The sequence below is a fragment of the Herpailurus yagouaroundi genome, unplaced genomic scaffold, assembly GCF_014898765.1.
Source record: "Herpailurus yagouaroundi ecotype Mexico unplaced genomic scaffold, PumYag 29, whole genome shotgun sequence".
Classification (NCBI taxonomy): Eukaryota; Metazoa; Chordata; class Mammalia; order Carnivora; family Felidae; genus Herpailurus; species Herpailurus yagouaroundi.
Window position 1 is genome coordinate 81,349,947 of NW_024412377.1, and position 23,273 is coordinate 81,373,219.

The 23,273-nt window shown below is 37.8% G+C and overlaps 1 long non-coding RNA gene across 1 annotated transcript in view; it reads right to left on the reverse strand.

Moving 5' to 3' along the window:
* The window catches only part of LOC121012776 (uncharacterized), a 65,733-nt gene extending 53,304 nt beyond the window's left edge, over positions 1-12,429 (reverse strand). Inside the window, exon 1 of the long non-coding RNA XR_005782292.1 lies at positions 12,328-12,429. This is a non-coding gene — a long non-coding RNA (uncharacterized LOC121012776). The remainder of the gene's footprint in view (positions 1-12,327) is intronic.
* Positions 12,430-23,273: the final 10,844 nt, after the last annotated feature.

The following is a 23,273-nucleotide window of genomic DNA, read 5'->3' on the forward strand; positions in this document are numbered from 1 at the left end:
GTCATAGTTCCTCACTTCCCTTGCTACAATAATTGGTTGTAGGAGTGAGCATAAAGGGCGATCAGAGTCCTTTCTTGGGCTTTTCAGACTGAGGTAGGAGGAAAAAAGCTCTAGATCAGGATGCTGTATGTCAGGTCAGAGCTGCCAGCATCCATGGTCCTAGTGGTAAGAGAGACTGAATTCAACATTTAAAGATAAGCAGACAAACAGGAGCCAGTAACAGAGTCTGTAGTTCCAGAATCCCCAGATACACCTGTGTCCTTTCTGATTATGAAAACTACTAAATTCCTCTCCCTCTCCCACAATAAAACTTTTTTCCTCTTAATTTGGTTTCATTTAAAGAGTCCCAATAAATATATGATCCATTATGCATTGATTTCAAAATTTAAATCTCATAGAAAAATTGTATTCTTTTTATGCCCCCAGTCAGCAATGTTTAGAATCAAACACAACTTAACCTCATTCATTACATTGCAACTGCATTGTCCTTCAGTCTGGCCCTCAGACACACCAGACCTCTTTCTTCTCCCAGGCCTTTACGCTTGCTGATCCCTCGAATGACCTTCCCCAGCTACTTTTAGACCTGGTATATTCTCAGTATTTGAGTCTCATTCAGTGCCACTTACTCAGAAATGCTTTCCCTGACTACCTTTAACAAAGCCATCTTCTCCAATAAGCTTATTTCATGACACTGTTTATTTCCTTGATAATATATATCCTGATGAGTATTAATCTTGTTTGTTATCCTTCTTGCTCCATAGAACACAAGCTTTATGACAGCAGGGCCTCTCTCTAACACTCACTGCCTCATTCCCAGTGCCTGGCATGGTGCCCAGCTCACAGTAGACACTTAAACATTTGTGAAATATTAAATTAAAATGTCATTTCAATTGCTACATAGAACTATTGTTAACAGTATGGCATTAGCTGTATACACTTTATATGCTTTTTATTCCATTGTACGCTTCAGCAATTCTCAACCATACTTTGCTCTCCCGTAAGGTTCTGAGTCAGACCATTCTTTTGGATATTCTTCCATATAGACCAGAGGGACCCTACCCGACTGTGACAGGTGGAATTTTGCTGTTCAAAATGGAGAAGACAGATCAGTAGTATTTTATCGAGAAAACTGCCTGCCATCAAGAAGAGCTTGAAGCTAAGTTCAAAGAGGATTTCAGAGGCAGCCCAAAAGACCTTGCTTGTCTAAGTGGATCATTACTGCAGTTTTTTATTAAGACACTAGGTGGCAGGTGACTATGCTCTTGGATACAAACAGGAGTAATTGGCAGGGTAATGCTCACCAAATGCTGGATAACTTTCTCTGTTGACACTAAATGTCAACAGGGATTTTAATCATTTGACAAAAGGGTGAGAATTGTGATAAGGGCTTAGGACTTGGTCTATGAAGCGTGAGACGTATTTTGAAACTTGACTTTCAGACTCACAAAGGATATGTGCAACGTGGGAACATTAAAAAACTAATCTAGTAGAAAAAATTAACATCAGCTCCAGAGCACCACCAAGAGTGATAACTTCTATGCAATGAAACTAAAATCACTATTTTCACTGCAATAACAGCTGTGTACATTTTGGATAAATAATCTAATTTAGTAAATAATTGATTATATACTTTTTTTCTTTTCAGCTTAAACACCAGGCAGATTTAAAAACATTTTTTTACAACTAGAAAGTGACCAGAGAATCTATTGTCTCCTTGGTAACCTTCTATGCAGAGTCCTGGGTTTGGACAGCCTTTATTTTCTGCCAAGGCCACAGAATATTGGAGAAAACAATCAACTGAGGGACACATGCAAAGCAGATTGTTTAGGTATTCCCTTTTGTTTAATAAACGTCACCTGCTATTAAATAAAGGAAATAGAACATGGGATGTGATAAGCACAATAAATTCTAATGAATATATTTCTTTTCTATCTTGTGGTCTTTAACATATGTTAGTAAGGAAAGTAATAAAAGGAGGATGGGAGGAGAGGCAACCAGATAAGGAAAAAGGGGGAAAAAGATGAGTAAGGGAATAAGATACTGAAGGGGAATGGGAGAGAGACATTCACACAGAAGGGAGAGACCAAGGAAAGAGAAGAAACAGAGAAATCAAGGGAGAATCAAGATAATTATGCTACCATAATCCAAGATAAATGGTAGCAGGGGAGACAGGAAGTGAGTACACAAAAAGAAAAGCAGAAGGAACACAGACCAAAATCTAGAGGAAGAGGAGCAGACAGAGAGGGTTAGTAGTTTAAGATGTTTTCATTGGTGGCTATTTATCTGGGACTGCTTAATCTTCAAACTTCAGAATAAAAGTCTGTTATTTGCTGCCCTTTGAAATGTTTATTAATCTGTGAGTCATAGTTTACTGTTCTTTAAATGATCTAATCTTAAACCTTAGAAGGCTCTTTTCAAATAAATGTGAGTGAGCCTCTTTTAGGTCACCAGGACCAGAGAGTGGCTCAGGTTTGTTCAGAAAATTAGATTAGATTGTGTGGAAAAGATTCTCAGAGAAAGAAGGAAAACAGGAACAATATATAGCCAGGCCTTTCAAAAAAATAGGAACTGGAAGATATTTTAGGTGAGAACTCAGCCCTAACCACCAGGTGTCCTGTCACTAGGTCAGCCCCAGAAATCTACTGTTCTTCCTTTGTTTTCTTTTTTTTTTTTTTTTCCCATTGCTGTCACTTTACCTTTCATCTCTGCTTCTGCTGATCTTCCAATTATCAATGATTTTCTTCTGTCTCTGAACTCACACTTGGTAACGCAGAGGATCCACGCTTGGTCAATCATCATTTCTTCCCTTACAGGGGAGAGCTCTTGCTTGAGGCCATGTGAGTGACTGGCTAACCTTGAGTTAGTTGCCTACCCATGGTTCAAAGTCTGATCAGGAGTACAATGTGTATATGAGAGATCTTTCCTTTTTAGACCATATATATGGCAGGTATCTAGAAAAAGAGAATAAAACTGAAAGGCACAAAGGTTGGTGGGACCAATGCATTGCACCCTGACCCATTAGTCATATCACACCTTTTCTTCTTGGACATATGCTTTGGTTATAGCCACACAACCTAGTTAAATTACTGCATGTATACTCACTTGCCCAAGGTCAAATTTAGTCACTACATCCAGAAGAAATATCAATTACTTCATATTTGCAGTCTGAAGTCAGTGGCCTTTGAGATTCTTTTTTTCTTTTGTTTTTGTTTTCTTATTTTTTGTTTGTTTTTAAACCCAAGCCCAATAAAGCACTAATGCATGATGCTTGGGGTAGAGAGGAAGGGGAAATGAAGGAAATGGGTAAGCTCTATGAGGGAAAGGAAAGAAGGAAAAGGGGAGGCAAAAATACTTCCCTGTGTTGAGAAAGGGAGAGAGGTTTGTGGGGAGTAGATATACCCACACCCAACTCTGTATGGGTGGCAATATATCAAAGAAATGATGGTGAGGCACCTAAGGAAGGGGTTTGCAGCCTCTGCAAAACATTTATGTTCCTCCCATGTTATCTGACTTAAAGTTATCAGACTTCAGGGGACTACTGTGGCCTTAGGCAATGTCAGCGGTGTCCATGACGGATTGAAGAATGGAGAGCCAGAAAGGCAGATGGAGGACAGAGATGTTCCCTGTACATATTGTAAGACTTCCAGGTTCTTATCAGACCTCAACAAGGAGTTCCAATATTACCTCAGATGAATTTCCCAATAATGTGGTTAGATGTATGCTTGAATTTATATTTCATCTGAGTTATAGAAACAGATACTGCTTAAACCTTGAGTTTACAGACTGGAAATCATACACTTGCACTGATTTCAGCACTGGAGACAGCAGTGAATGCAGTCAGCCTGAAGGCATATTGGGACTGTAACCACCCGATCCCCCTTTTCTTCAACCTCATAAATTTTGTTTCCTGCAGTGCTTAGATGGGAGGAATGTGACTGTCCTTCTTGGTCCTGGTCATAGTAGAGGCTAGGTGCAGGGAACCAGCCAGTCTGTGGACAGATTTGGGGCCCTATTCCAACTTGGATGGAGAGAAGTCTATGAAAAAAAAAAAAAGGCTTAAAAAGTATCTTTTCATGCATTTGGGATGAAAGGAAATCAACAGCAGAGATAGATGATGTTTTCCTTCGGGGTGACTGTAAGCTCTCATTAGGCATAGGAGCCAGAGCTTATTTATGGAATTATACTACAGTTTTGCTGTCTGGACAGCAAGTTCAACCAATTCTAATCAATCAGGTTATACAAGTTCCTATTACAATAAATTCCTATAAAATTAGTCTCTGGGTATAGAGCCTCTGGGGCATATGAAAGGCCATGTTGATCCTGAGGGATGGCAGATGTAAGGCTCATCTGACTTTACTACTCCTATCCCCCACTCCTGAAGATTTCTTCCCCTTCTCCTTCCCCCATCCCTCTTTCCTGTTTTCCTTCCCCCTCCCTCCGGATGCCCACTGTGATGATTCAATACTGGTGCCAAACCACGTAACTGCTTCGATACTCACTTTACCCACTTATGGAGGGATGATGTCTACTTAGCAGGAGCACAATGAGGCCTGAATAAAACAGCATATATGAATATCCTTGCATGACAGAGACACTGAATAATTATCTGGTAGGAATTAGAGAAAGAAGAAAGAAGGCAGTGGTTTAAGTGCCACCCAGTACATGGAAAGATAAATCACTCAATGGAAGGTTTATTGGGTGGGAGACAGTGAGGAGGGTGAGTCAGAGCAGACTAATGAAGAAGTGTGATGTTGGAAGGTGCAGGCTGTCGCTGCTGCTGCTGCTGCTGACGTTTATCTGAAAGAGATAGAAGACTAAATCTCTAGTTGGTGGTAATTAGAGGAGCTCCCTAGGCACTTTATGTGGCTGGGATGGTAACCTTCGTGTCTTGCTTGAGACCAAATCCACTTTGTATAATTATATCCTGACAGCAGGCACCCAGCTACATGTTTTGTTTTGTTTTGTTTTGTTTTGTTTTTTTGCAAAAAGATAATATTAAATTCATTGTACTTTCTGTAATTAGCATTTCACATAGGTGAATGAGGAAAAGATGACAGTGTGCAACCTGGTTTCCTTCTCTTTCTTTGGGCAGATGGGCAAATTTCTGGGCAGATTGTGACATTAGGAAAATCCTGAAAATGCATGAAAATTAAAAGGTGTTCTGGAAGTACTTTCATAATGCTTCCTGATATAGTCTTCATAACATGACAAATATGAGGTCACAGACCCTCAAGTTAAAAGATGGTGCATTCCTAATTGTCATCATCTGGTTTGGACTCAATTGAGTCCTCTCCAAATTCATATGTTGAAGCCTTAACTCCTAATGTGACTGTATTTGGAAATAGTTCTTTAAGGAGGTAATTTAAGTTCAATGATATCATAAGAGTGGTACCCTGATCCAATAGGACTGGTGTCCATATAAGAAGTGGAAGAGATCTCAGAGATCTCTCTCTTCATGGGCACACATAGCGGAAAGGTGAGGACATAATGATAAGAGAGCTGTCTTGTGAGGATACAGTGACAAGGCAGCTATCTCCAAGCCAGGAAGAGAGGCCTCATCCAAAACCAACTTGCCAGCACCTTTATCTTGGCATCTGAGGGCTCTCAACACAGTGTGGTGGGCTGACTGCTTTGGGCCTCCACTCTCCAAAGCTTATTTTTGAGGCACCCCACTGTGATGCATGTGGAGCACAGAAGAAGACAGCATCATGCATCGAGTTCTATCATTTGCTTGGCTACATCTGGTTTTTACTGACACATCCAGAGTGGCCACAAATAGCTTTGCAGCTTAGACCATGTTTCCTAGTGCCTCTACAAGTTTCCTACTGCTGCTGCAACAAACCACCACACACCTAGTGGCCTCAAATAACAATTTTAACTCTCACACTTTTAGAGGTCAGAAGTCCAAAATCTTTCTGACTGGGCTTAAGTCAAGATGTTGGTAGGGAGGTTTCCGCAGGGAGGCTCTGAGGAGGAAATCTGTTTCCTTGCCTTTTCCCGTTTTCATGGTCGCTCATATTCCTTGCCTCAGGGTGGCTTCCTCCATCCGCAGACCATGTCACTGCAGTCCCCGCTTCCATTGTCATGTCACCTCTTCTACTGATTCTGACCCTTCCTGCATCTTTTTTTGCAAGGGCCACTGGGATTATAATGGGCCCACCAGGATAATCCAGGATGTGCTCCACACCTCAGTAATTTGCTCTCATCTGCAATTCCTTTTGCTATATAAGGTAACATGCACAGGTTCTGGGGAGTAGGACATGGACATATTCTGGGGGGCATTATTCTATCACATCGTTCTGCCTACACACCACATTCCCAGGCACAGACCTCTTATGGAGCCCATTCCCATTTGCAGTATTCTGTAGGCTCATTATTATGACACAAAGTATCTCCTTCTTGAACATCCAGGTCTTATGCCATTTTGTCCAGGAATCCTTTTCACATTTCTCCAACTCACTATGACTCCTCATATTACTTAAAATATGAGCTCCATTATTTGTCTCTTGTATGTCAGGCTAAATTTAGTTCTATTTTGTTTCATAAGTATTTGTCTTGTGACAAAAACTTACAAATTTCCTAAGTTTTGTGTATCTTCCTCTCATTCCTCTGAAATAATTTCTTTGGCTTTGTAGGTCATATTCTTATCTGGACTCACTGATGCCCATGGGGTCTGTGTCACTCCCCAACCAAGTGACTGAGCAGATTGGTGTCCCTGCTTGTTTGTACCCATTCACCCTTGGCCTTGGTTGTGGGTCAGCCTCCTGCTCTTATCCTTTCTGCGGGCTTTTTTTTGAAACTTCTTTTATGCTAATGCCCTCCAGGACTGGGCTCCTTCCCTGGGGCCTGGAGTTCTGCTTCTGATTCCTACTTCACTAATGAGCAGGGCCTAGGTCCAGGCACATAAATTCTCCAGATAAGACCTATTTGATAGGAATCTGGGGACCTAGGCCACCTCCTGGCCTTAGGACCTTCCTACCTCACCTTGAGCCATTGGGGTTGTCCAGGCAGGAATTTTGCTTTTGCTACCTAGATAAACCTCCAGTTTGGTATCTGTCACAACTCTTCCAGCCCCTGTTATGTCTCAATGCACATTTCTCCTGTGAGCATGAACCATCTTTACCTTTTATCCCATGTTTCTGTGAGTAAGCAGTCATACCTCACAAATCACTCCAAGATATAATCCCTGTGAATTTCCCACAAAGCCTACTACAGACCTAGCAAGTATTTAAAACCAGTACCAATTGATTGGAGAATTGGTTTTATTCTCCTTACTCCATATTGGCACATTCAAGGCAAATATACTTTGTTAAGGACACAATCTGGAGAAAGAACTGCTTCTTTTGTCTCCCTTTTCTGGAAACATGGAAGTCAGCTGCAATTGCCATGTGACATTTATCTTTTGTGAGCCTGCTATATGGGAACAGTAGGGATACAGAGATAAAAAACAAAGTCCCTACCTTTAAGAAGCTCCTAATCTAATATGGTACACAGAGAAGTAAAACAAATTATAACTGGAGTGAACCACAGATTTGCAGTCTATTGCAAAATGAAAATGTGGAGCCTCTTGTTAAAAAAAATCAGGAAAAAAAGTACCATTAGCAGTGCAAAAATTTTAAACTTTTTTTCTTCCAAAAGCTCTCTTGATTTGGCATACTATTTTTTAAAGTGATGTTTAATATCATTCTAAGTAAAGGAAAATTAGAAATTTAAATTGTTAGCATAAATTTTGTTATCCATCTTTATATGGTGCAGTACCAGCTTTAAAAAATCCAAATATGAAAGCATTTGACTCACAGGCAGAATCACTGAAATTGCATAATTGTAGTATCTTGTTTTTACCGGGACAGTAGAAACGTTGCACAAAACTAACTCAACTATTTTCATTTCACTTCTTGATATGCATGCATTCTACCAGCACTTGCCACCTATAGGCTACTAATGAATAAGGAAGGACTAGAATTAAAGTGACTATGATTACTCTATCTTTCCCTTTTTTGTGTGTTATAATTTTCCATGTAAGGGTTTGGCTAACATGGGGAAATAATAAGAATAGGAAAGGATGTTAGGGTTCGTTGCTCATTTTTAGAACATTACTGTTCTTTAAGAACATTACTGTCTTCTTCTTGTGTTCCAAGCAAGCTCCAGTTGGAATAGAGAGCATGTTCTTTGGGGTTGTAAATGTTGCTTCCTACTTAGCAGTAGATGTAACATGCTTATCCTGTACTTGTTTTCAATTTTCTGGAAATCTCATGCATTGTGGGTCTACTGGAATTCTGTGATCTTGGGGCATTGCAACTGTTTTATGTGAAGGGGGCAGTCAAAAATGGCTGACACCATTACTGAAAGTATCTCTTCTGCTCAAGTGCATGCTCTGCTGTCCTAGGTGACTTGATTTGCAAAACCCAAATTCAAAGATAAAATTAAGAATTTCAAGATGGTGACAGCAGAATATTAAATAAAGTGTGGGGCCCTTCAGAGCAGAGCTCTATGCAACTGTACTGGTCCTGCATCCCTGAATTTGTTCCTGATGACAATACTCAGTGAGAAATTCCATGATAGAGACAACACGGGGTTCCCTGGGAATACATTACTAGAAGGGGGGAAGAGGGGACTTTCTATAGGAGCTGACACTGGAGCTGAAGCTTCAGGAATGAGAAAGGTGTCGCCAAGTCAACAAGGAAGGAAAAGAGCATGATAGCAGGAGAAACAGCAGGTGCAGACAGAGACGTTATAAAGCACTGCATGTTTGGGAAACTACAGCTGTATGATATAGTTGCAATGTAGTTGGGTCTGGAATAGCAAAAGAAGTTGACTCAAGAAGTCTTAAGGGAATGTGAATGACAAATGAAGGAATTTGCTCTGAATGCCATTGGAGCAGTATAAGCAGAAAAGTGACATAAAAAGATTTGTATTCTCAAGGGGTCTCTCAGATAATTATGTGAATAATAGGTTTGAAAGAGGGAAACTAGCAAGAGAAACCAATTTGAAGCCATTGCAGTGCTACAAGAGAGAAGCTAAGACTGTGGATTCTTTAATTTTGACCTTTAAAAAATGTTCATTGAGAAAGACAGACCCATATTAAGTAATAAGAGTTAAAATAGTAAGTGAAAAATTAACTAAATAACAAGCCCATGTATAACAGTAACAATTGCTATAGATTTGGCTTCTTATATCAGCTTCTAAGCCACTCTCTTCAAAGCACTGGACAAATGCTTCAACAAATGTGGATAAGAGAAATGGTTTTTTTTTTTTTTTTTTTTTCCTAGTTTGGTCTATGTTCCATTATTATTCAGTGATTCTTCTGCTGCCATTGCCAAGGGCTTACTGCTAAACAATTCTGTTCATGTTTTAGGCTACGCTGGTTTATATTAAAGCAAAAACTAAGAAAAAGAAACCTTGCCAGCCAGGAACTATTCTTCCAACATTGCCTGGTTGTTGTATAAACTCTACTTATGTAACTTTGCAAGGAATTGGGGAACTGAAGCAAATATCCAAGCTTATTCTGACTTCCTCACTTTTGATTTGTCTGCTTTGATTTCCCCTTTCTATTTACTTTCTCTCTTTAATCCTTCCCATCAAAATATACCATTAAATGTAATTCATCAGAGCAGTGCATTGCTACCTTTTATCATGTAGCAGCCCACATAGAAAATGATGATGTGGATATGGCACACTGGGGTTAATGGATAAGACCACCTGCAACTGTAGCGACTGTTCTGGGGGTTCTGGCTGAGTCAGCCTCCACCCACCTGCTCTGAGGGCTGAGGGCTTGAGTGCACCTGTGATCCATTTCCAGCACAGCAGTCTACATCCGCATACAGACCCACAAACTGTCATGATGAGGTTTTGGCCCTTCCAAGAAGCAATGTTAACTAGTTCAGTGTTTCTTAAACCTTTATATGCTTCTGCAACACCTGGGGATCTCATTGAAAATGAATATTCCGCATCAGGTCTGACATTCAGTATTTCCAACATGACCCCAGACCAATGTCAGTGTGGTTCATGGACCATACTTTGTGTAGCAAGGAACTGGGTGATTCAATAATTTAACTTGTCCTGGAAAAATTACAAAATTCTTCAAAATTAACATAATTTTAAATAATTATAAAACTCACAAATTTCCTGACTTTTAATATTGGTTACCAGAACACCAGAAACAGTATTAAACAGCCTCTTTCAAATTCCAGGAAAAGTCTGCCATTCTTATTTGACTAAATCTATCTTGTTTCAGTTTTACACATCCAATATATTAGAAGCTTCAAATTGTTGTTCTTGGTAACCCTCTAACACCTATTTTGAAGTGATTATAACTGACAGTTCCTCTTATAAGAAGAGGAATGTGCTTGGAGTACAGAGCACTACTAAATTTGGTTTTCTTGTAATCAAAGACAGACCCTTGTAAATAGAGGTGAGAGCTGATGATTTAGCAAGACTTTTGCTCTAGATGGAACATACTCAAGGAAAAGCCATAGTTATGTTAAAAGTTATTATACTCTCCTGGTACTTGAGAAGAGAAGTTATGCTATTAGAATAATTTCTTTGTAGAAGCCCCTGGGTGGCTCAGTCTGTTAGGGGTTAAGCATCCAACTTGCTTTAGGGTCAGGTCATGATCTCAGGGTCATGAGATGGAGCCCCCCACCCCACCACCCCTCCACATTGAGGCTCTGTGCTGGGCCTGCTTGGGATTCATTTTCCCTCTCTCTCTGCCCCTTCTTCCCCTCAAAATGAAAAAAATAAAAGAATCACTTAACCTTAAACTAAATATTTTTTTTCCTCTCATATTGTGACTAAAACTTTGTGCTCTTGAAATTGTTACTGTTTTTTTTTCCAGTTGTCAGTATTGCAGACTAAGAGACAATAGGTGTTATGTCCCACTTCTAAGTAGAAAAAAAAAATTTAAAGGCAAATGTAAAAATGACTTTAACATAAAGCTGAAAGTGGTATTTAAAATAAGCTCAGTGACATTAAACTTCTTGGAAAGAGAAGGTGAATCTTCAAGATTCAAAACATTTTGAAAATAAAAATTTAAGCTTTCTATTTTTATGTATACCAGTTTTTGAATAAGAGAAACCACAGACAAGATGTGAGATTGATAATGAAACATAGCTCTATTCAGATTATGAAAATTTTGGACATGTTTACACAAATATTTATTTCTATAAGATCCAAATACTTTTATTCAAACTGTTTGAAAATCTTATGTTCAGTAAGATTTTAGTCTAATTCTTGTAACATAAGCATCAACGAGACATTTGAATGTAAAGTGATTGGTAGGGAGTGAATTTGGAATTATTTAGAAATCTACTATCTTTAAAGTAGTGTAAATGAAATCATTCTTTTCTGAATGAAAATGACATTGGAAGAAAGGGTGATTGCAGTAATAAGCTTGAAAATCTGGGAAAGTTGTCTAACTTTATAACCCAGGGAAGAAAACAAGATATGTGGAAAGACAAATTCATGATTCTGGAGGCCTAAAAAATCAGTAGGCATTGGAAGGAAATAAATTATGACATGAACTGCAGAATTCTATTAATAATTTATGGAGGTCTCTTTTCCAAGCAGAGTTTAAAAAGGTGGGCAGGGATTCTCTATATGGAGTCAATAGTTGATTAATTTCATATCAATCCTTTCTTTGAAGATTGCATAGAGAAATCATGGAGCAAAATGCTTTGACTATGGATGAGTAGTTTTATGGCCAGTAAATTGTAGTACATGGTGTTTTACATTAGAGAAAAGGGCAATCAGATTTCATGCTTCAGAGTGTAAATTGATTACTCTCTTGGGATCAGAACATAAATCATTTTTCTGGCTATCTTACTGTAATTTCATCCAGCTGGTAAAAAGCACCTTTTTTTTTTCTTCTTATCAGCATCAAAAGGATTAGACTTAGACCATGATAGTTAACAAATGACAAAGCCTGGTGAACTGATATCTTATTTTTTTGAAGAAAATATGAATTTAGCATGGGTTATCACACCTACTTTAATTGTATAGATTTTGGTTAATGAAAGAAACAACAATACCCAGAAGTTATTATTCCCTCTGAAGTGATTACAGTTCAGGTGATAGCACCTAAATGGAGGCTGGATCACGGAACAAGTCTGAACAGCTAGAGTTCCAATAAGGAAAAACAACAGCTGAGCAACACCTATGGCAGGCACAGTGCAAGGCATTTCGTATGTATGATCGCATACGAATGATTATCTGTAATAAAGACTATTTTTCATAAAAATAGCTCATCTGAAACAGCTAGGCAGAGCTTCCAGAAATATTCCTTATTTCAATATTATACACAATTAGAACAAAAATGAAGAATGCTCTCACCTTAGTAGTATTGGGAATTTATTGTCAATGTTTCTCAATCAGCTATTTTCTCCTGACTTGAACATAATTTTCTCTTGAAGTTAAATCTCTTGGACTATGTACACAGAGCTGAAATTGAATTTATAATTTATTATGATTAATTATGTTCAAAATTCTTATTTGTTACCCATTTTCAATCCATATTTCTGCTTAAGACACAAATGCCTTTTAGAAATAGAAGAAACCACCATTTTCTTTCTGGGTACCAACAATTCTTTCCTCACAAAGATGACACTCAGAATATTAATCTACTTACATGAGTAGCAACCAATCAAAAAATAATATTTCTTATTGTTTTCTTCCCTCTATAGTTAGCAGAATGACTATCCTTTCGCTAAGTCTTTATCTGTTTTCTCCAGTGAATCACTTTTAATCCTAGCCCTTTACCTGTTGAACAATGAATAATGAATGCATTATTATGATATATGGGATTTGCAAACTCTAGGCACCAGCTATAGACCCTTCTGAGCTCCAGGAGTCAAAACCTCTGGCAGCTGTAATGGGTTACTGTTAAGCACAGATCAATTTAGCTTTTCATACCTATTTTATATACCTTTCTAGCTGATGTGGTGAACTGAGAATGAGAGTCTTATTTTCTGAAGACAAAACTCTATTGCTTAAATAACCAGAGCACTTCTAGAAACAAATAAGACTCTATGTTCAGTAATAGCTGAATAATCTTCATGAGGTAGAAAGATCACAGGCTTAAACTCTAACCTAAAGTCTAAGCTTGACGGAAGTTTCATCACCTCGGTAATCGTGAGCATGTTATGTGGTCTAATGTAGTTCTATTGCCTCATCGGTAATACGGAGATAACGCTTCAGGGTGTTCTCTTGTGGTTTACATGGCATAACTTATAGACAGTGTTTAACAGAGTCACTGGCTAATACCTAGTAGGTGTCTGATGAATAGTAATATTGTTACTCCTCTTCGCCACCTTTTCTGAATTAACCGCTGATTAACTCTAGTCAGTACGTAATTTATACTGGAATTACTACTATGGATTTGCAGTCCTTTGTCCTTTACTTTGGTCCTAGTTGCAGGGTCAGAGCTATCACTGACATGGCTGTCTTTAGGAAATGGTTGCTTTTATAAATTATAGTCTTCTTTCAAGTGGTTACTAGATTCCCAATTTCTCAGATAAGCTGCCTTCCTCACCACACTGTTAGTGCATCAAGATCTTGTATGTGTTTCCCCTAAGTACCTGGATTCTAATTGACATTGAACTCCCAGGTTAGGAAATGTGACTTTCTCTTCTACACTGTGGATAACTGTTTCTTGTTTAATCAGAGCACATTTTTTGACTTATATTATAATAATTAAAAAATGTTTAATGTTTATTTTTTAATAACATTAAAAAATATGTTATTTTTAACATATAAATAGAGAGAGAGAGAGAGTGCACACGAGCAGGGAAGGGGCAGAGAGAGAGAGAGAGAGAAAGAGAAACAAAGAATTTGAGGCAGGCCCCAGGCTCTGAGCTGACAGCATAGATCCCAGCCCAACATGGGGCTCAAACTCATAGACTGTGAGATCATGACTTGAGCTGAAGTCCGACACTTAACCAACTGAGTCACCCAGATGCCCCTTATATTATAATAATTCTTGTCAGCCACTCAATTTAAAAGTCCCCTGCCATTGTTATATTATGGTATGACACAACCCATTGAAAATATTATTTTCTTAGACCTTAAAAAAGCCATTTAAAGAAAAAAAATTAAACCAGACATAAAAAATCATTTCCAGACACAGGGAAAAACAAAAGGTACTTCTCAAGAAGTTATGGGCCTGCCTTCTTATTGGCTTTTACAGGGTTAGTGGTATTACCACCTGGTAGCTGTGTGAACTTGGGCAAGAAAATTAACCTCATAGTGCCACAAATTTCTCATCTGTCAAATGGGATAATAAAAGTGTCTACAGGGAGCTAGTGAGATATATCTGTTAAAACTGGGGTGATTTTGTTTTGTTTTCCTAACTGATCTCTCTTTGTAAAATCCTTTCCTTTTCTGCTTTGCACAGTGTAGGCATTGCCAATGGTCTTACATGTTTACACAAAATAAATATTAGAGGAGTGAATGAATGTCAAGTGCTATCAGAATTCCATATCTACCAAAAATAATGAAGACAAAAAAAAAAATCAGCCACCCATTTAACTTTCACAGCTCTGTCTTGCAGCTATGAAAGAAGGCATACCATAGAAGAAAGGGTACCAGATTTGGATTTAAAATGGTAGACCTAGAATTTGAAACTAGGCAGTCAAACTCTGAATCCTGTGCTAGAAAGTTTCCAAGCTTATTTAATTTCTGAAAACCTGTTTGCAATAGAAGAAGAATTGAGTGTTATAAGAACTCTCTCCCTTGAATAGAAACTATCATTCAAGTCATCACATTAACCCTTATCACCAGCATTCAACTCAACTGTAGTCAGTTCCCAGTACTCACTTGCTCTCTCCACAAAATGACAAAAAAAAAAAAAAAAAAAAAAAAAAAAAAAGAGGGAAGATGAGCCTGAGATTCTGAAAAGGTAAAAATAAATTCAAATGTTTTAAAGTAGAATAAAGAGTTTTGTGTTTAAGGTGGGAAGTTTGAAAGGAGGTGAGGACCAGTTAAAGATTTGAGAAATACAGTAAAACCTTGGTTTGTGAGCATAATTTGTTCTGGAAATGTGCTTTGTCATTCAAAGCACTTGTATATCAAGCGAATTTCCCCATCATAAATAATGGAAACTCAGATGAGTCATTCCACAACCCCAAAATATTCATATAAAAATGATTAGAATACTGTAATATAAGACAAAATAATAAAGAAAATTAAAAATATAAGAAAAATAAACAGATTAACCTGCACTTACCTTTGAAAACCTTTGTGGTTGGTGTGAGGGAGATGAGGGAGGAGGGTCATTGTGTAGGACAACTTTCATTATCACTATTGGAATTCACTGCTATCTATTGGCTCAAAGGAATCTTTTTCTGAATGGGGGCCATTTTATATGCTCTCATGGATGTTGACTACAATACAGTATTAATAAACTCTTGTCATATACTGTATTTAATGTAACTGGCAGTAAGGCATCAGAAGAAAGGGTCTATATCTGCAGGCAGCCTGACCTGGAATAAAGCAAAGAATTCCTAAGCTTACTTTTGTATGGAAAAGCAAAGGACTGTCCATAGGTGCTTTGAAGTGACAAAAAATACATAAGTGCCTGTTCTGGGCACCTGCAAATCTGAACAATCACTGATGGTTGCCAAACACCATGGCCTGAGACCGAGCATCCAAGCATAGGAGATGATCACCCACAGTCCCTCAGCAAGAGAGAGAGAGAAAACCATTGCCTCAGTTGTGATCATGTGACATTCGGCATCACGTACAATTCATATTGCAAGACATTAGTCAATTATCAAGTTAAAATTTATTAGAAATATTTTCTTGTCTTGTGGAAAACTCACAGAACAAGTTACTCACAATCCAAGGTTTTACTATATATGAATGAGCCATTCTAATAGTAATTTCTCAGGCTTTACCACTCTACATTTACTTTTCTATCTTCGTTAACTTGTGATCTGAGGCAGTGACTATCAAAAATTTTAGCAGTTTAAGTTCCTATTTTCCAATTGAAATATTATATTGCACTGTAAGATAAGCAAAAATATTTTTATACAAACCTATACACTGACATTTGTAATATTTACTTATTAAACAGACAATGATAATGTACATTAATATTTTGGTGGTTTCCAGTGTGTTAAAATTTTGGCATATATCATATTTTAATATGTTTGCTAGTTCAGTTTTTAATTACAATTTTAAAAATAACTATTTAAACATATTTTAAGCACTTGTAACAAGTGCTTGCTGGGCCCCAGAAGCACCTCTGAGGAAGTGTCACAGTTTGCAAACCACTGATGTAGGGAAATGCAGGCATCCAGCCGCTCACCCCCATCCCAATACATAATAAGATGCTGTTCTCCCGTCCCTAAGTGCATTTATGCTGGTCCACGCTCCTGGCAAAGAAGCAGGCATCAGGCTCCATTGATTTTAGACACACAGAGAGTCACTTATCCATATGCTCAGGGTGTTTGACGCTGTGTTCTTGCCCAGTCACATATTAGTCACTTTCCGTTAGTGACTATGAATATAAAGGAGGAATTTTCTGAAATATGGATCTTGTTTCAATAACTAGGGATAGAGAACCCAATAACCATTTTTTCTTAATTTATTATGTATTCAAACAAATAACTTCAGTTGCTGGCCTCTATACATGCGAATGAAATACTCCACCTCTTAAACCAGCTGCCAAAGTCCCAATTGTAAACTGAGGAAAGCAGATAAAAATAGGATAGGAAACTTGCCTCCCTTCCTCTTCTTCCTTTCTTTTATTGAGGTTCACTGTACCCAATTTATAGAATCACAGAGTTTTAGAGTCAGAAGGAAACTCAGAAATCATACAGATTGTTGTCTCACCTCTACAAAAATTACACTAATAGTATTTCTGGTGGCCTATGATTGAACATTCTAGTGCAAGGAGCTTACTACCTCATCAGTCCACCCTTGGAAGGTAGGAATTTATAGAAAATTCTCCCTTATGTTACATATGCCACAATTTGGTCAGTCACTAGTTGAGGACATTCAGGTAGTCTCCAAGCGTTTTCCCACAACAACATTGCAGTTAAATATCTTTGTAAGTATATCAATAATTTCGGATTTATTTCATTAGTAGTGAACATGCCCACAAGTGGAAATGCTAAGTCAAAATATATTCACATTCTTTAGTATAGTAAATAATGCTGGATTACTTTTCAAAAAGCTTTTGGTAATTCATATTCCATCAGCGATGTATGACAAACCCTATTTTCCCTCTGGACTACATCAAGCTTTTAAATTTTTGTCTACACTAGCTGAAAAAAAATGGTATCTCATCGTTGTTTTATTTTGCACGCCATAATCATTGCTGAGGCCAAACATCTTTTCAAATGTTAATTGGTTATCCGTGTTTGGTCTTGTGAGATTTTTGTTGTTACTGTTAAATTGTTTGCCTGTTTCTGTGGATGGTTTATATTCTCAATGTGAAAGAGCTCTTACTTGATTAAGGGTTGACCGTTCTACTGTTACTCATGAACCTTAGTTTCTAACTTCTAACTATCCTGCCTTATCTTCTCTAAGCAAATTTATTCTCAGATTTTCTTAAGATGTGCTGCTTGCCTATAAATTAATATCTCACCCTAGAAATGATCTGCATAGTATAGGGCCTTGCTCCTCAAAGTGTGGTCCACTGACTGACAGAACCAGCAGCACCTGGGGATGGTTAGATCATAGACTCTCAAGCCCTACTCCTGATCTGCTAAATCAGAATCTTCAGTTTTACCAGATACCCAGGTAATCTGCATGCACATTAAAATTGGAGCAATACTACAAAAGAGCTTGAAGGGATTTTAACTCTTGCTCCTGGCTCTGATATATATATATATATATATATATATATATTTTTTTTTATATATTTTTTTTTATTATTTTTTTAATGTTTATTTATTTTTGAGAGAGTGAGAGAGAGAGCATGAGTGGGGCAGAGGGGTTGGGGGACAGAGGCTCCAAAGTGGGCTCTGTGCTGAGAACAGAGAGCCCGATGCAGGGCTTGAACTCAAGAACTATGAGATCATGACCTGAGCCAAAGTGAGGCGTTTAACCAACAGCCATCCAGGTAACTCTGGCTCTGATATTTATATTATGATTACAATAGCTTTTCAGGTCACAGTAAGTGAGTCCTTTATTCTGCTTTCAAATAAACTATTGTTGAACTGTTTCCCCATCTACATATTTATTAATGACCATTTTGTACCTAAGTAAAAGGTTTTATCCTTATTCCCAATACATTTCATCATATTCATTTCAACCCATGATTTTGATTTATGATTTGCTCTTTGAGTACCAAATCTGCATTTTAATAGAAAGGCTCTCACTATTCAGTTTTGGGGGAAAGTAATCTAAAACTTTAAATAAAGAGGTATGGTAAGACCCCATATAAGTCCCTTCAAAGTTGCTTTCTTTTGTCTTATGGAAATATTAAATCCAGTTAAGATTAATTTTTAGATAAGCTTTAAGGGGAAAGAGAAGGAAGGAGATTTCATAATGTGCAACATTTAACTGAAGATAATTATGCATGTGGTGGTACTTGAGTGACTTTAAAAAGTGACCTTTTTAAAAAACAATCTCCTGTTGACTGATTATCCTTACCAGTTGTTTCTCTGACAGATGCAGGCATCAAGTCCCAGAAGAAACTTGAGAGTTGTGCCACTGCCTCAGAGCAGCAATGCCAGGGAACTATTCTGCAATGATGACTTTTGCCCCTAGAATGACTAAGTTTCTAAACACACAAAGTAGACATTTGAGAACCAAACACAATTCCTCTGTTAAGGGTATACATAACTTCCAGTCTGGAAAAAATGGTGTAGACCTATTTCTCCTTGCTCATCCCCAGAAAGTGCAACTGTAAGTCCTGGAAATAACTCAAGAGACAGCCAAAGGATATTCAGAAAGGTGATAAGAAGAAGGCAAACTGACTTGAGAGAAACAGCAAGGTGGCAAGGTATTTTGCAGGCCCTACCCAACAGAAGAAGGTGACCCAGACTTGGTATTTCCTGGATACTAGCTTAGCAATAGAAGGGAGCCCTGGTCAGCTCATTTACTCCACTAGACTGAGGGAAAGTCCCTCTGAAAACATCCTTCTGAAACCAACCCAACTTCATCACAGAAGGAATAGAGCTAGAGGTAACTGCTAACACTAAGTGTCCAACAAGTGCTCTCTCTCCTTACCAGACTGGAGACCACATATGCCCCCCTTCCACCTACTGATACCAAAGCTAGTGGGAGGAACTGGCAAGAAGGACCCCACCAAAACATGTGGCCCAACCAGGAAGCTTCTTTGCTCCTGCCCAGAGACTCCGGGGGGTGGGGGGGTATCTTTAGGGAGATTCTGTCACAAGTGCCTGACTAAGAAGCTCTCCACCTTCACATATCATAGACTTCTCTTCCCCACTGGAAGACAGTGGGGCAGTTATCAAAATCAGGAATGAAGCAGGGTATCACTATAAATCTTGGAATTATTAAAAAGATAATGGAATACTCTGAACATTATGATCATAAATTGACAACTCAGGAAAAATTAATCTCCTGAAAAACCACAAATTATCAAAATTCAACTAAGATGAAACAGAAAATCCAAATAGTCCTATAATAATTAAAGAAATTGAGTTCATAATGTAATAGTTTATAAAAAAGAAATCTCCAGACTCAGATGGTGTAGCTGGAGAATTCCAGTGAACACTTAAAGAAAAATTAACATCAATTTTATACAATATTTTTTTTCTGAAAATAGAAGGCACACTTTCCAACTCATTTTATTGGGATAGTATTATCCTAATACCAAAACCAGACAAAGACAGCACAAACAGGGAGACTTCAGACTAATATTTCTCACGACTTTACACAAAACAACAACATAAACAAAACTCCCAACAAAATCCTAGCACATCAAATCTAAAAATTATTTAAAAGAATTACATACTATGGTCAAGTGGATTTATCCTGAGTGTGCAAGGCTGATTCATTACTCCAAAATCAATCAAAGTAATCCATCATATCAACAAGGTTGATAAAATCAAGAAAACTCGTATAATCATATCATTTGACACAGAAAAAAACATTTGACAAAATCTAACACCCACTCGTGATAAAATGAGTTAAGGTACTAAGTTAAGGTACTACCTCCCCACAGTAAGTAGCATCTATAAAAACCTTACATCACAGTTAATGTTGAAGGACTGAATGCTTTTTCCCTAAGATCAGAAACAAGGCAAGTATGTTCATTCTTGCCACTTCTAGCCACTCGCTGGATACTGGAACTTCTAGCCACTGCTATAAGTTGAGAAAACGAAATAAAACATACATATTAGGAATAAAGGAAACTATTTTTGCTTGCATGTTAAATGATTGTCTATGTCAAAAGTCCCAAGAAATCCACCAAAGAACCTTCCTAGAACTAATAAGTGAGGTCACAGCATACATGGTCAACATACAAAAATCAATCTTATTTTTACATACTAATAATAGCATGTGAAACTGCATACAATACCATTATAATTACTCCAAAAAATAAAATACTTAAGTGTATACTTAACAAAATATGTATAGGATCTATATGCTGAAAATTACAACTTCTGTGAAAGAAATTTTTAAAAAGACCTAAATAAATGGAGAGATATACCATGTTTTCATATTGGAAGACTCAACAGAGTAAAGATTCCACTTCTCCCTGAAGAGATCTATAGGCTTAATGAAATTTCTGTAAAACTTCCAGCAAGTGTGGCTGGTTATCTCTCTCTCTCTCTCTCTCTCTCTCTCTCTCTCTCTCTCTCTCTCCCTCTTATCTATTACCTATCATCTATCTATCTATCTATCTATCTATCTATCTATATCTAACAAGTTTATTCTACCATTTGGAAAGGCACAGGCAGAGTGTAGACACATGTATCAATAGAACATAAGAGAGAACCCAGAAATAGACCTACACAAATATGCTGACCTAGTTTTTGACAAATGTGCAAAAACAATTTAATGGAGGAAGTACAGCCTTTTTAACAAATGATGCCAGAGCAATTGGACATCCACAGGCAAAGGGACAAATCTTGACCTAACCTTCACACCTTATACAAAAATCCACCAAAAATGGATCGTGGACATAAATCTAAAATGTAAAATTATAAAAGTTTTAGAAAAAAACAGGAGAAAATTTTGGGAATCTGGGGCTAGGCAGAGTTCCTAGGCTTGACACAGGAAGTACAATCCACACCAGGAAAAACAGGTATGTTGGGCCTCATCAAAATGAACACTATTGCTATGTGGAAGCCATTGTTAAAAAGATGAAAAGATAAGCTACGTAATGGGAGAAAAATTTTGCAAACCCTGTATTCAATAATTGATGAGATAAATTCAACAAATTCTAGTACCTAGAATGTATAAAGAACTAACAAAACCCAACAGGACAAAACCAATCAACCCAATTAGAAAATGGGCAAATATCTTAGACAAAACAACTTGCTCAGGGCCTGGGGCCTACTTAAGATTCTGTGTCTCCCTGTCTCTCTGCCCCTCCCCTACTCGCACTCTCGTGTCTCTCTCAAAAATGAATAAATGTTAAAACATAAAATAAAAAAAAGAAGCCAGAAACAGAGTACATACTAGGGGCACAAGGGAACTTTCTAAGCTGGTGTCAATATTTTCTAACCTGTTTGCGGTGTGGGTTACATGGGTATGCACCTTTGTCGACATTCATCAGATTGTGCATTTATGATCTGTGCTGGTTATTTTATGTAAATTATACCTCATTAAGAAGCATAAAAAGACAAAAAAAAACCAGAAAGAATTAAAATTTCAAGGCAACTGAAGATGTTTTAAAGTTCAAATTTTTGTCTTTCTGGGGACTCCCATAAAGATATAGTAGAAAACCATCTGGCTCTTACCAGTTGAGTCATCACATCCAGTGCACAGCTCAAGGGCATAAACCAGAAAAAGTTAAAAAAGAAAAAAGCACCTGATGGGATAGACTCAGCAACCACAGCAGTTACCCACATCACGTGTTGCTCCACCCTGTCCTTCAGGATCACAGCTTTTGTCCTTCTTCCCAATTAGTCATCAGGTAACCTCTTCTTGTCACCACTCAACTCCCTACCTGGTTTATTTCTATTTTGTCCTGAATACGCTTGTTATTCATTTAATCCTTCTTCCCGTTGTCTCACCAAGTCCCAGTAGGCTGTGCACGGTGCTGTGAGCTATGGCTCCAAGGTTTGCAGACACTTGGTAGACAAATACAGAACTCCCCTCAGCCCTTGACAGGCTCACAGCTGTTCTTCTGGCTGGCACACAGTGAGGAAAGAATAAAACTGTCCAAGGAGCAGAGACTAGCAGCAGGTAAGCTTTATTTTCAGCCAATGTACCCATGCAAGTCTTGTTTTGATACCCAAGTCAAATGTAGCTGAGGGGATAGGGAAAGAGAAGACCAGATGATCCCAAACTCAACACAAAAGTGTTACTGAATAGTCTCCCTTAAAAGCCCTTTCCACAGTTGTATCTTTCAAGGCTGTGAAGCTACCTGACTATAGCTTTTGAACAAAGTGAAATGTTGTAAAAAAAAAAAAAATGGCACAAGTTGTGTAATCAGAAAGAACCAGGTTAAAATCTTGGGTCTGCAGCTTACTTGTGCATGTCTTTTGGGCAAATTATTTAACCTCTCTGAGCCTCAGTTTACACATGTCAAATCTACAAAAGCAACATTTACCTGACAGGGTTGACCTTGTATTTAAGTGTTAAATATTTTATAAAGCATCTAGCTACAATCGCTGGCACAAGGTGTCTATTAATTAATTAATTAATTAACTAATTGCATTCAACAATTCATTTACTAACTGATCCTATATTATTATGTTCAAAATACAAATTAAGCACTGAATATATGCTAGGCACTGTTTTAGGATGCATCAGTAAAGATAAAAATTTCTTGCCCTTATGTAATTTACATTCCATTTGGATAGGCAGAAAATAAACAAGTAAGTGAACAAGAATATAATATGAAAGGGAGGAACAAGAGCTATGAAGGAAAGTAAATGAGGGTAGGTGTATAGAAGCTGGAACAATGCACTCTTTTACCAACATCAATCTCTACCACACTAATCTAGGCCACAGCTCCGTGATCAGTGAAGAACACTGCCTTCCTCACCAGCTAGTGTGATGGGAAAAACTGTGACTACACGAGCGGTATTATGTTATTGGTCTTGAAATTCATTTAGTAAACTTTTTTGAAGGCCCATTCTGTTTAGCATAGGACATTCAGTGGTGAACAAAACATAAGCCCTTTTCGC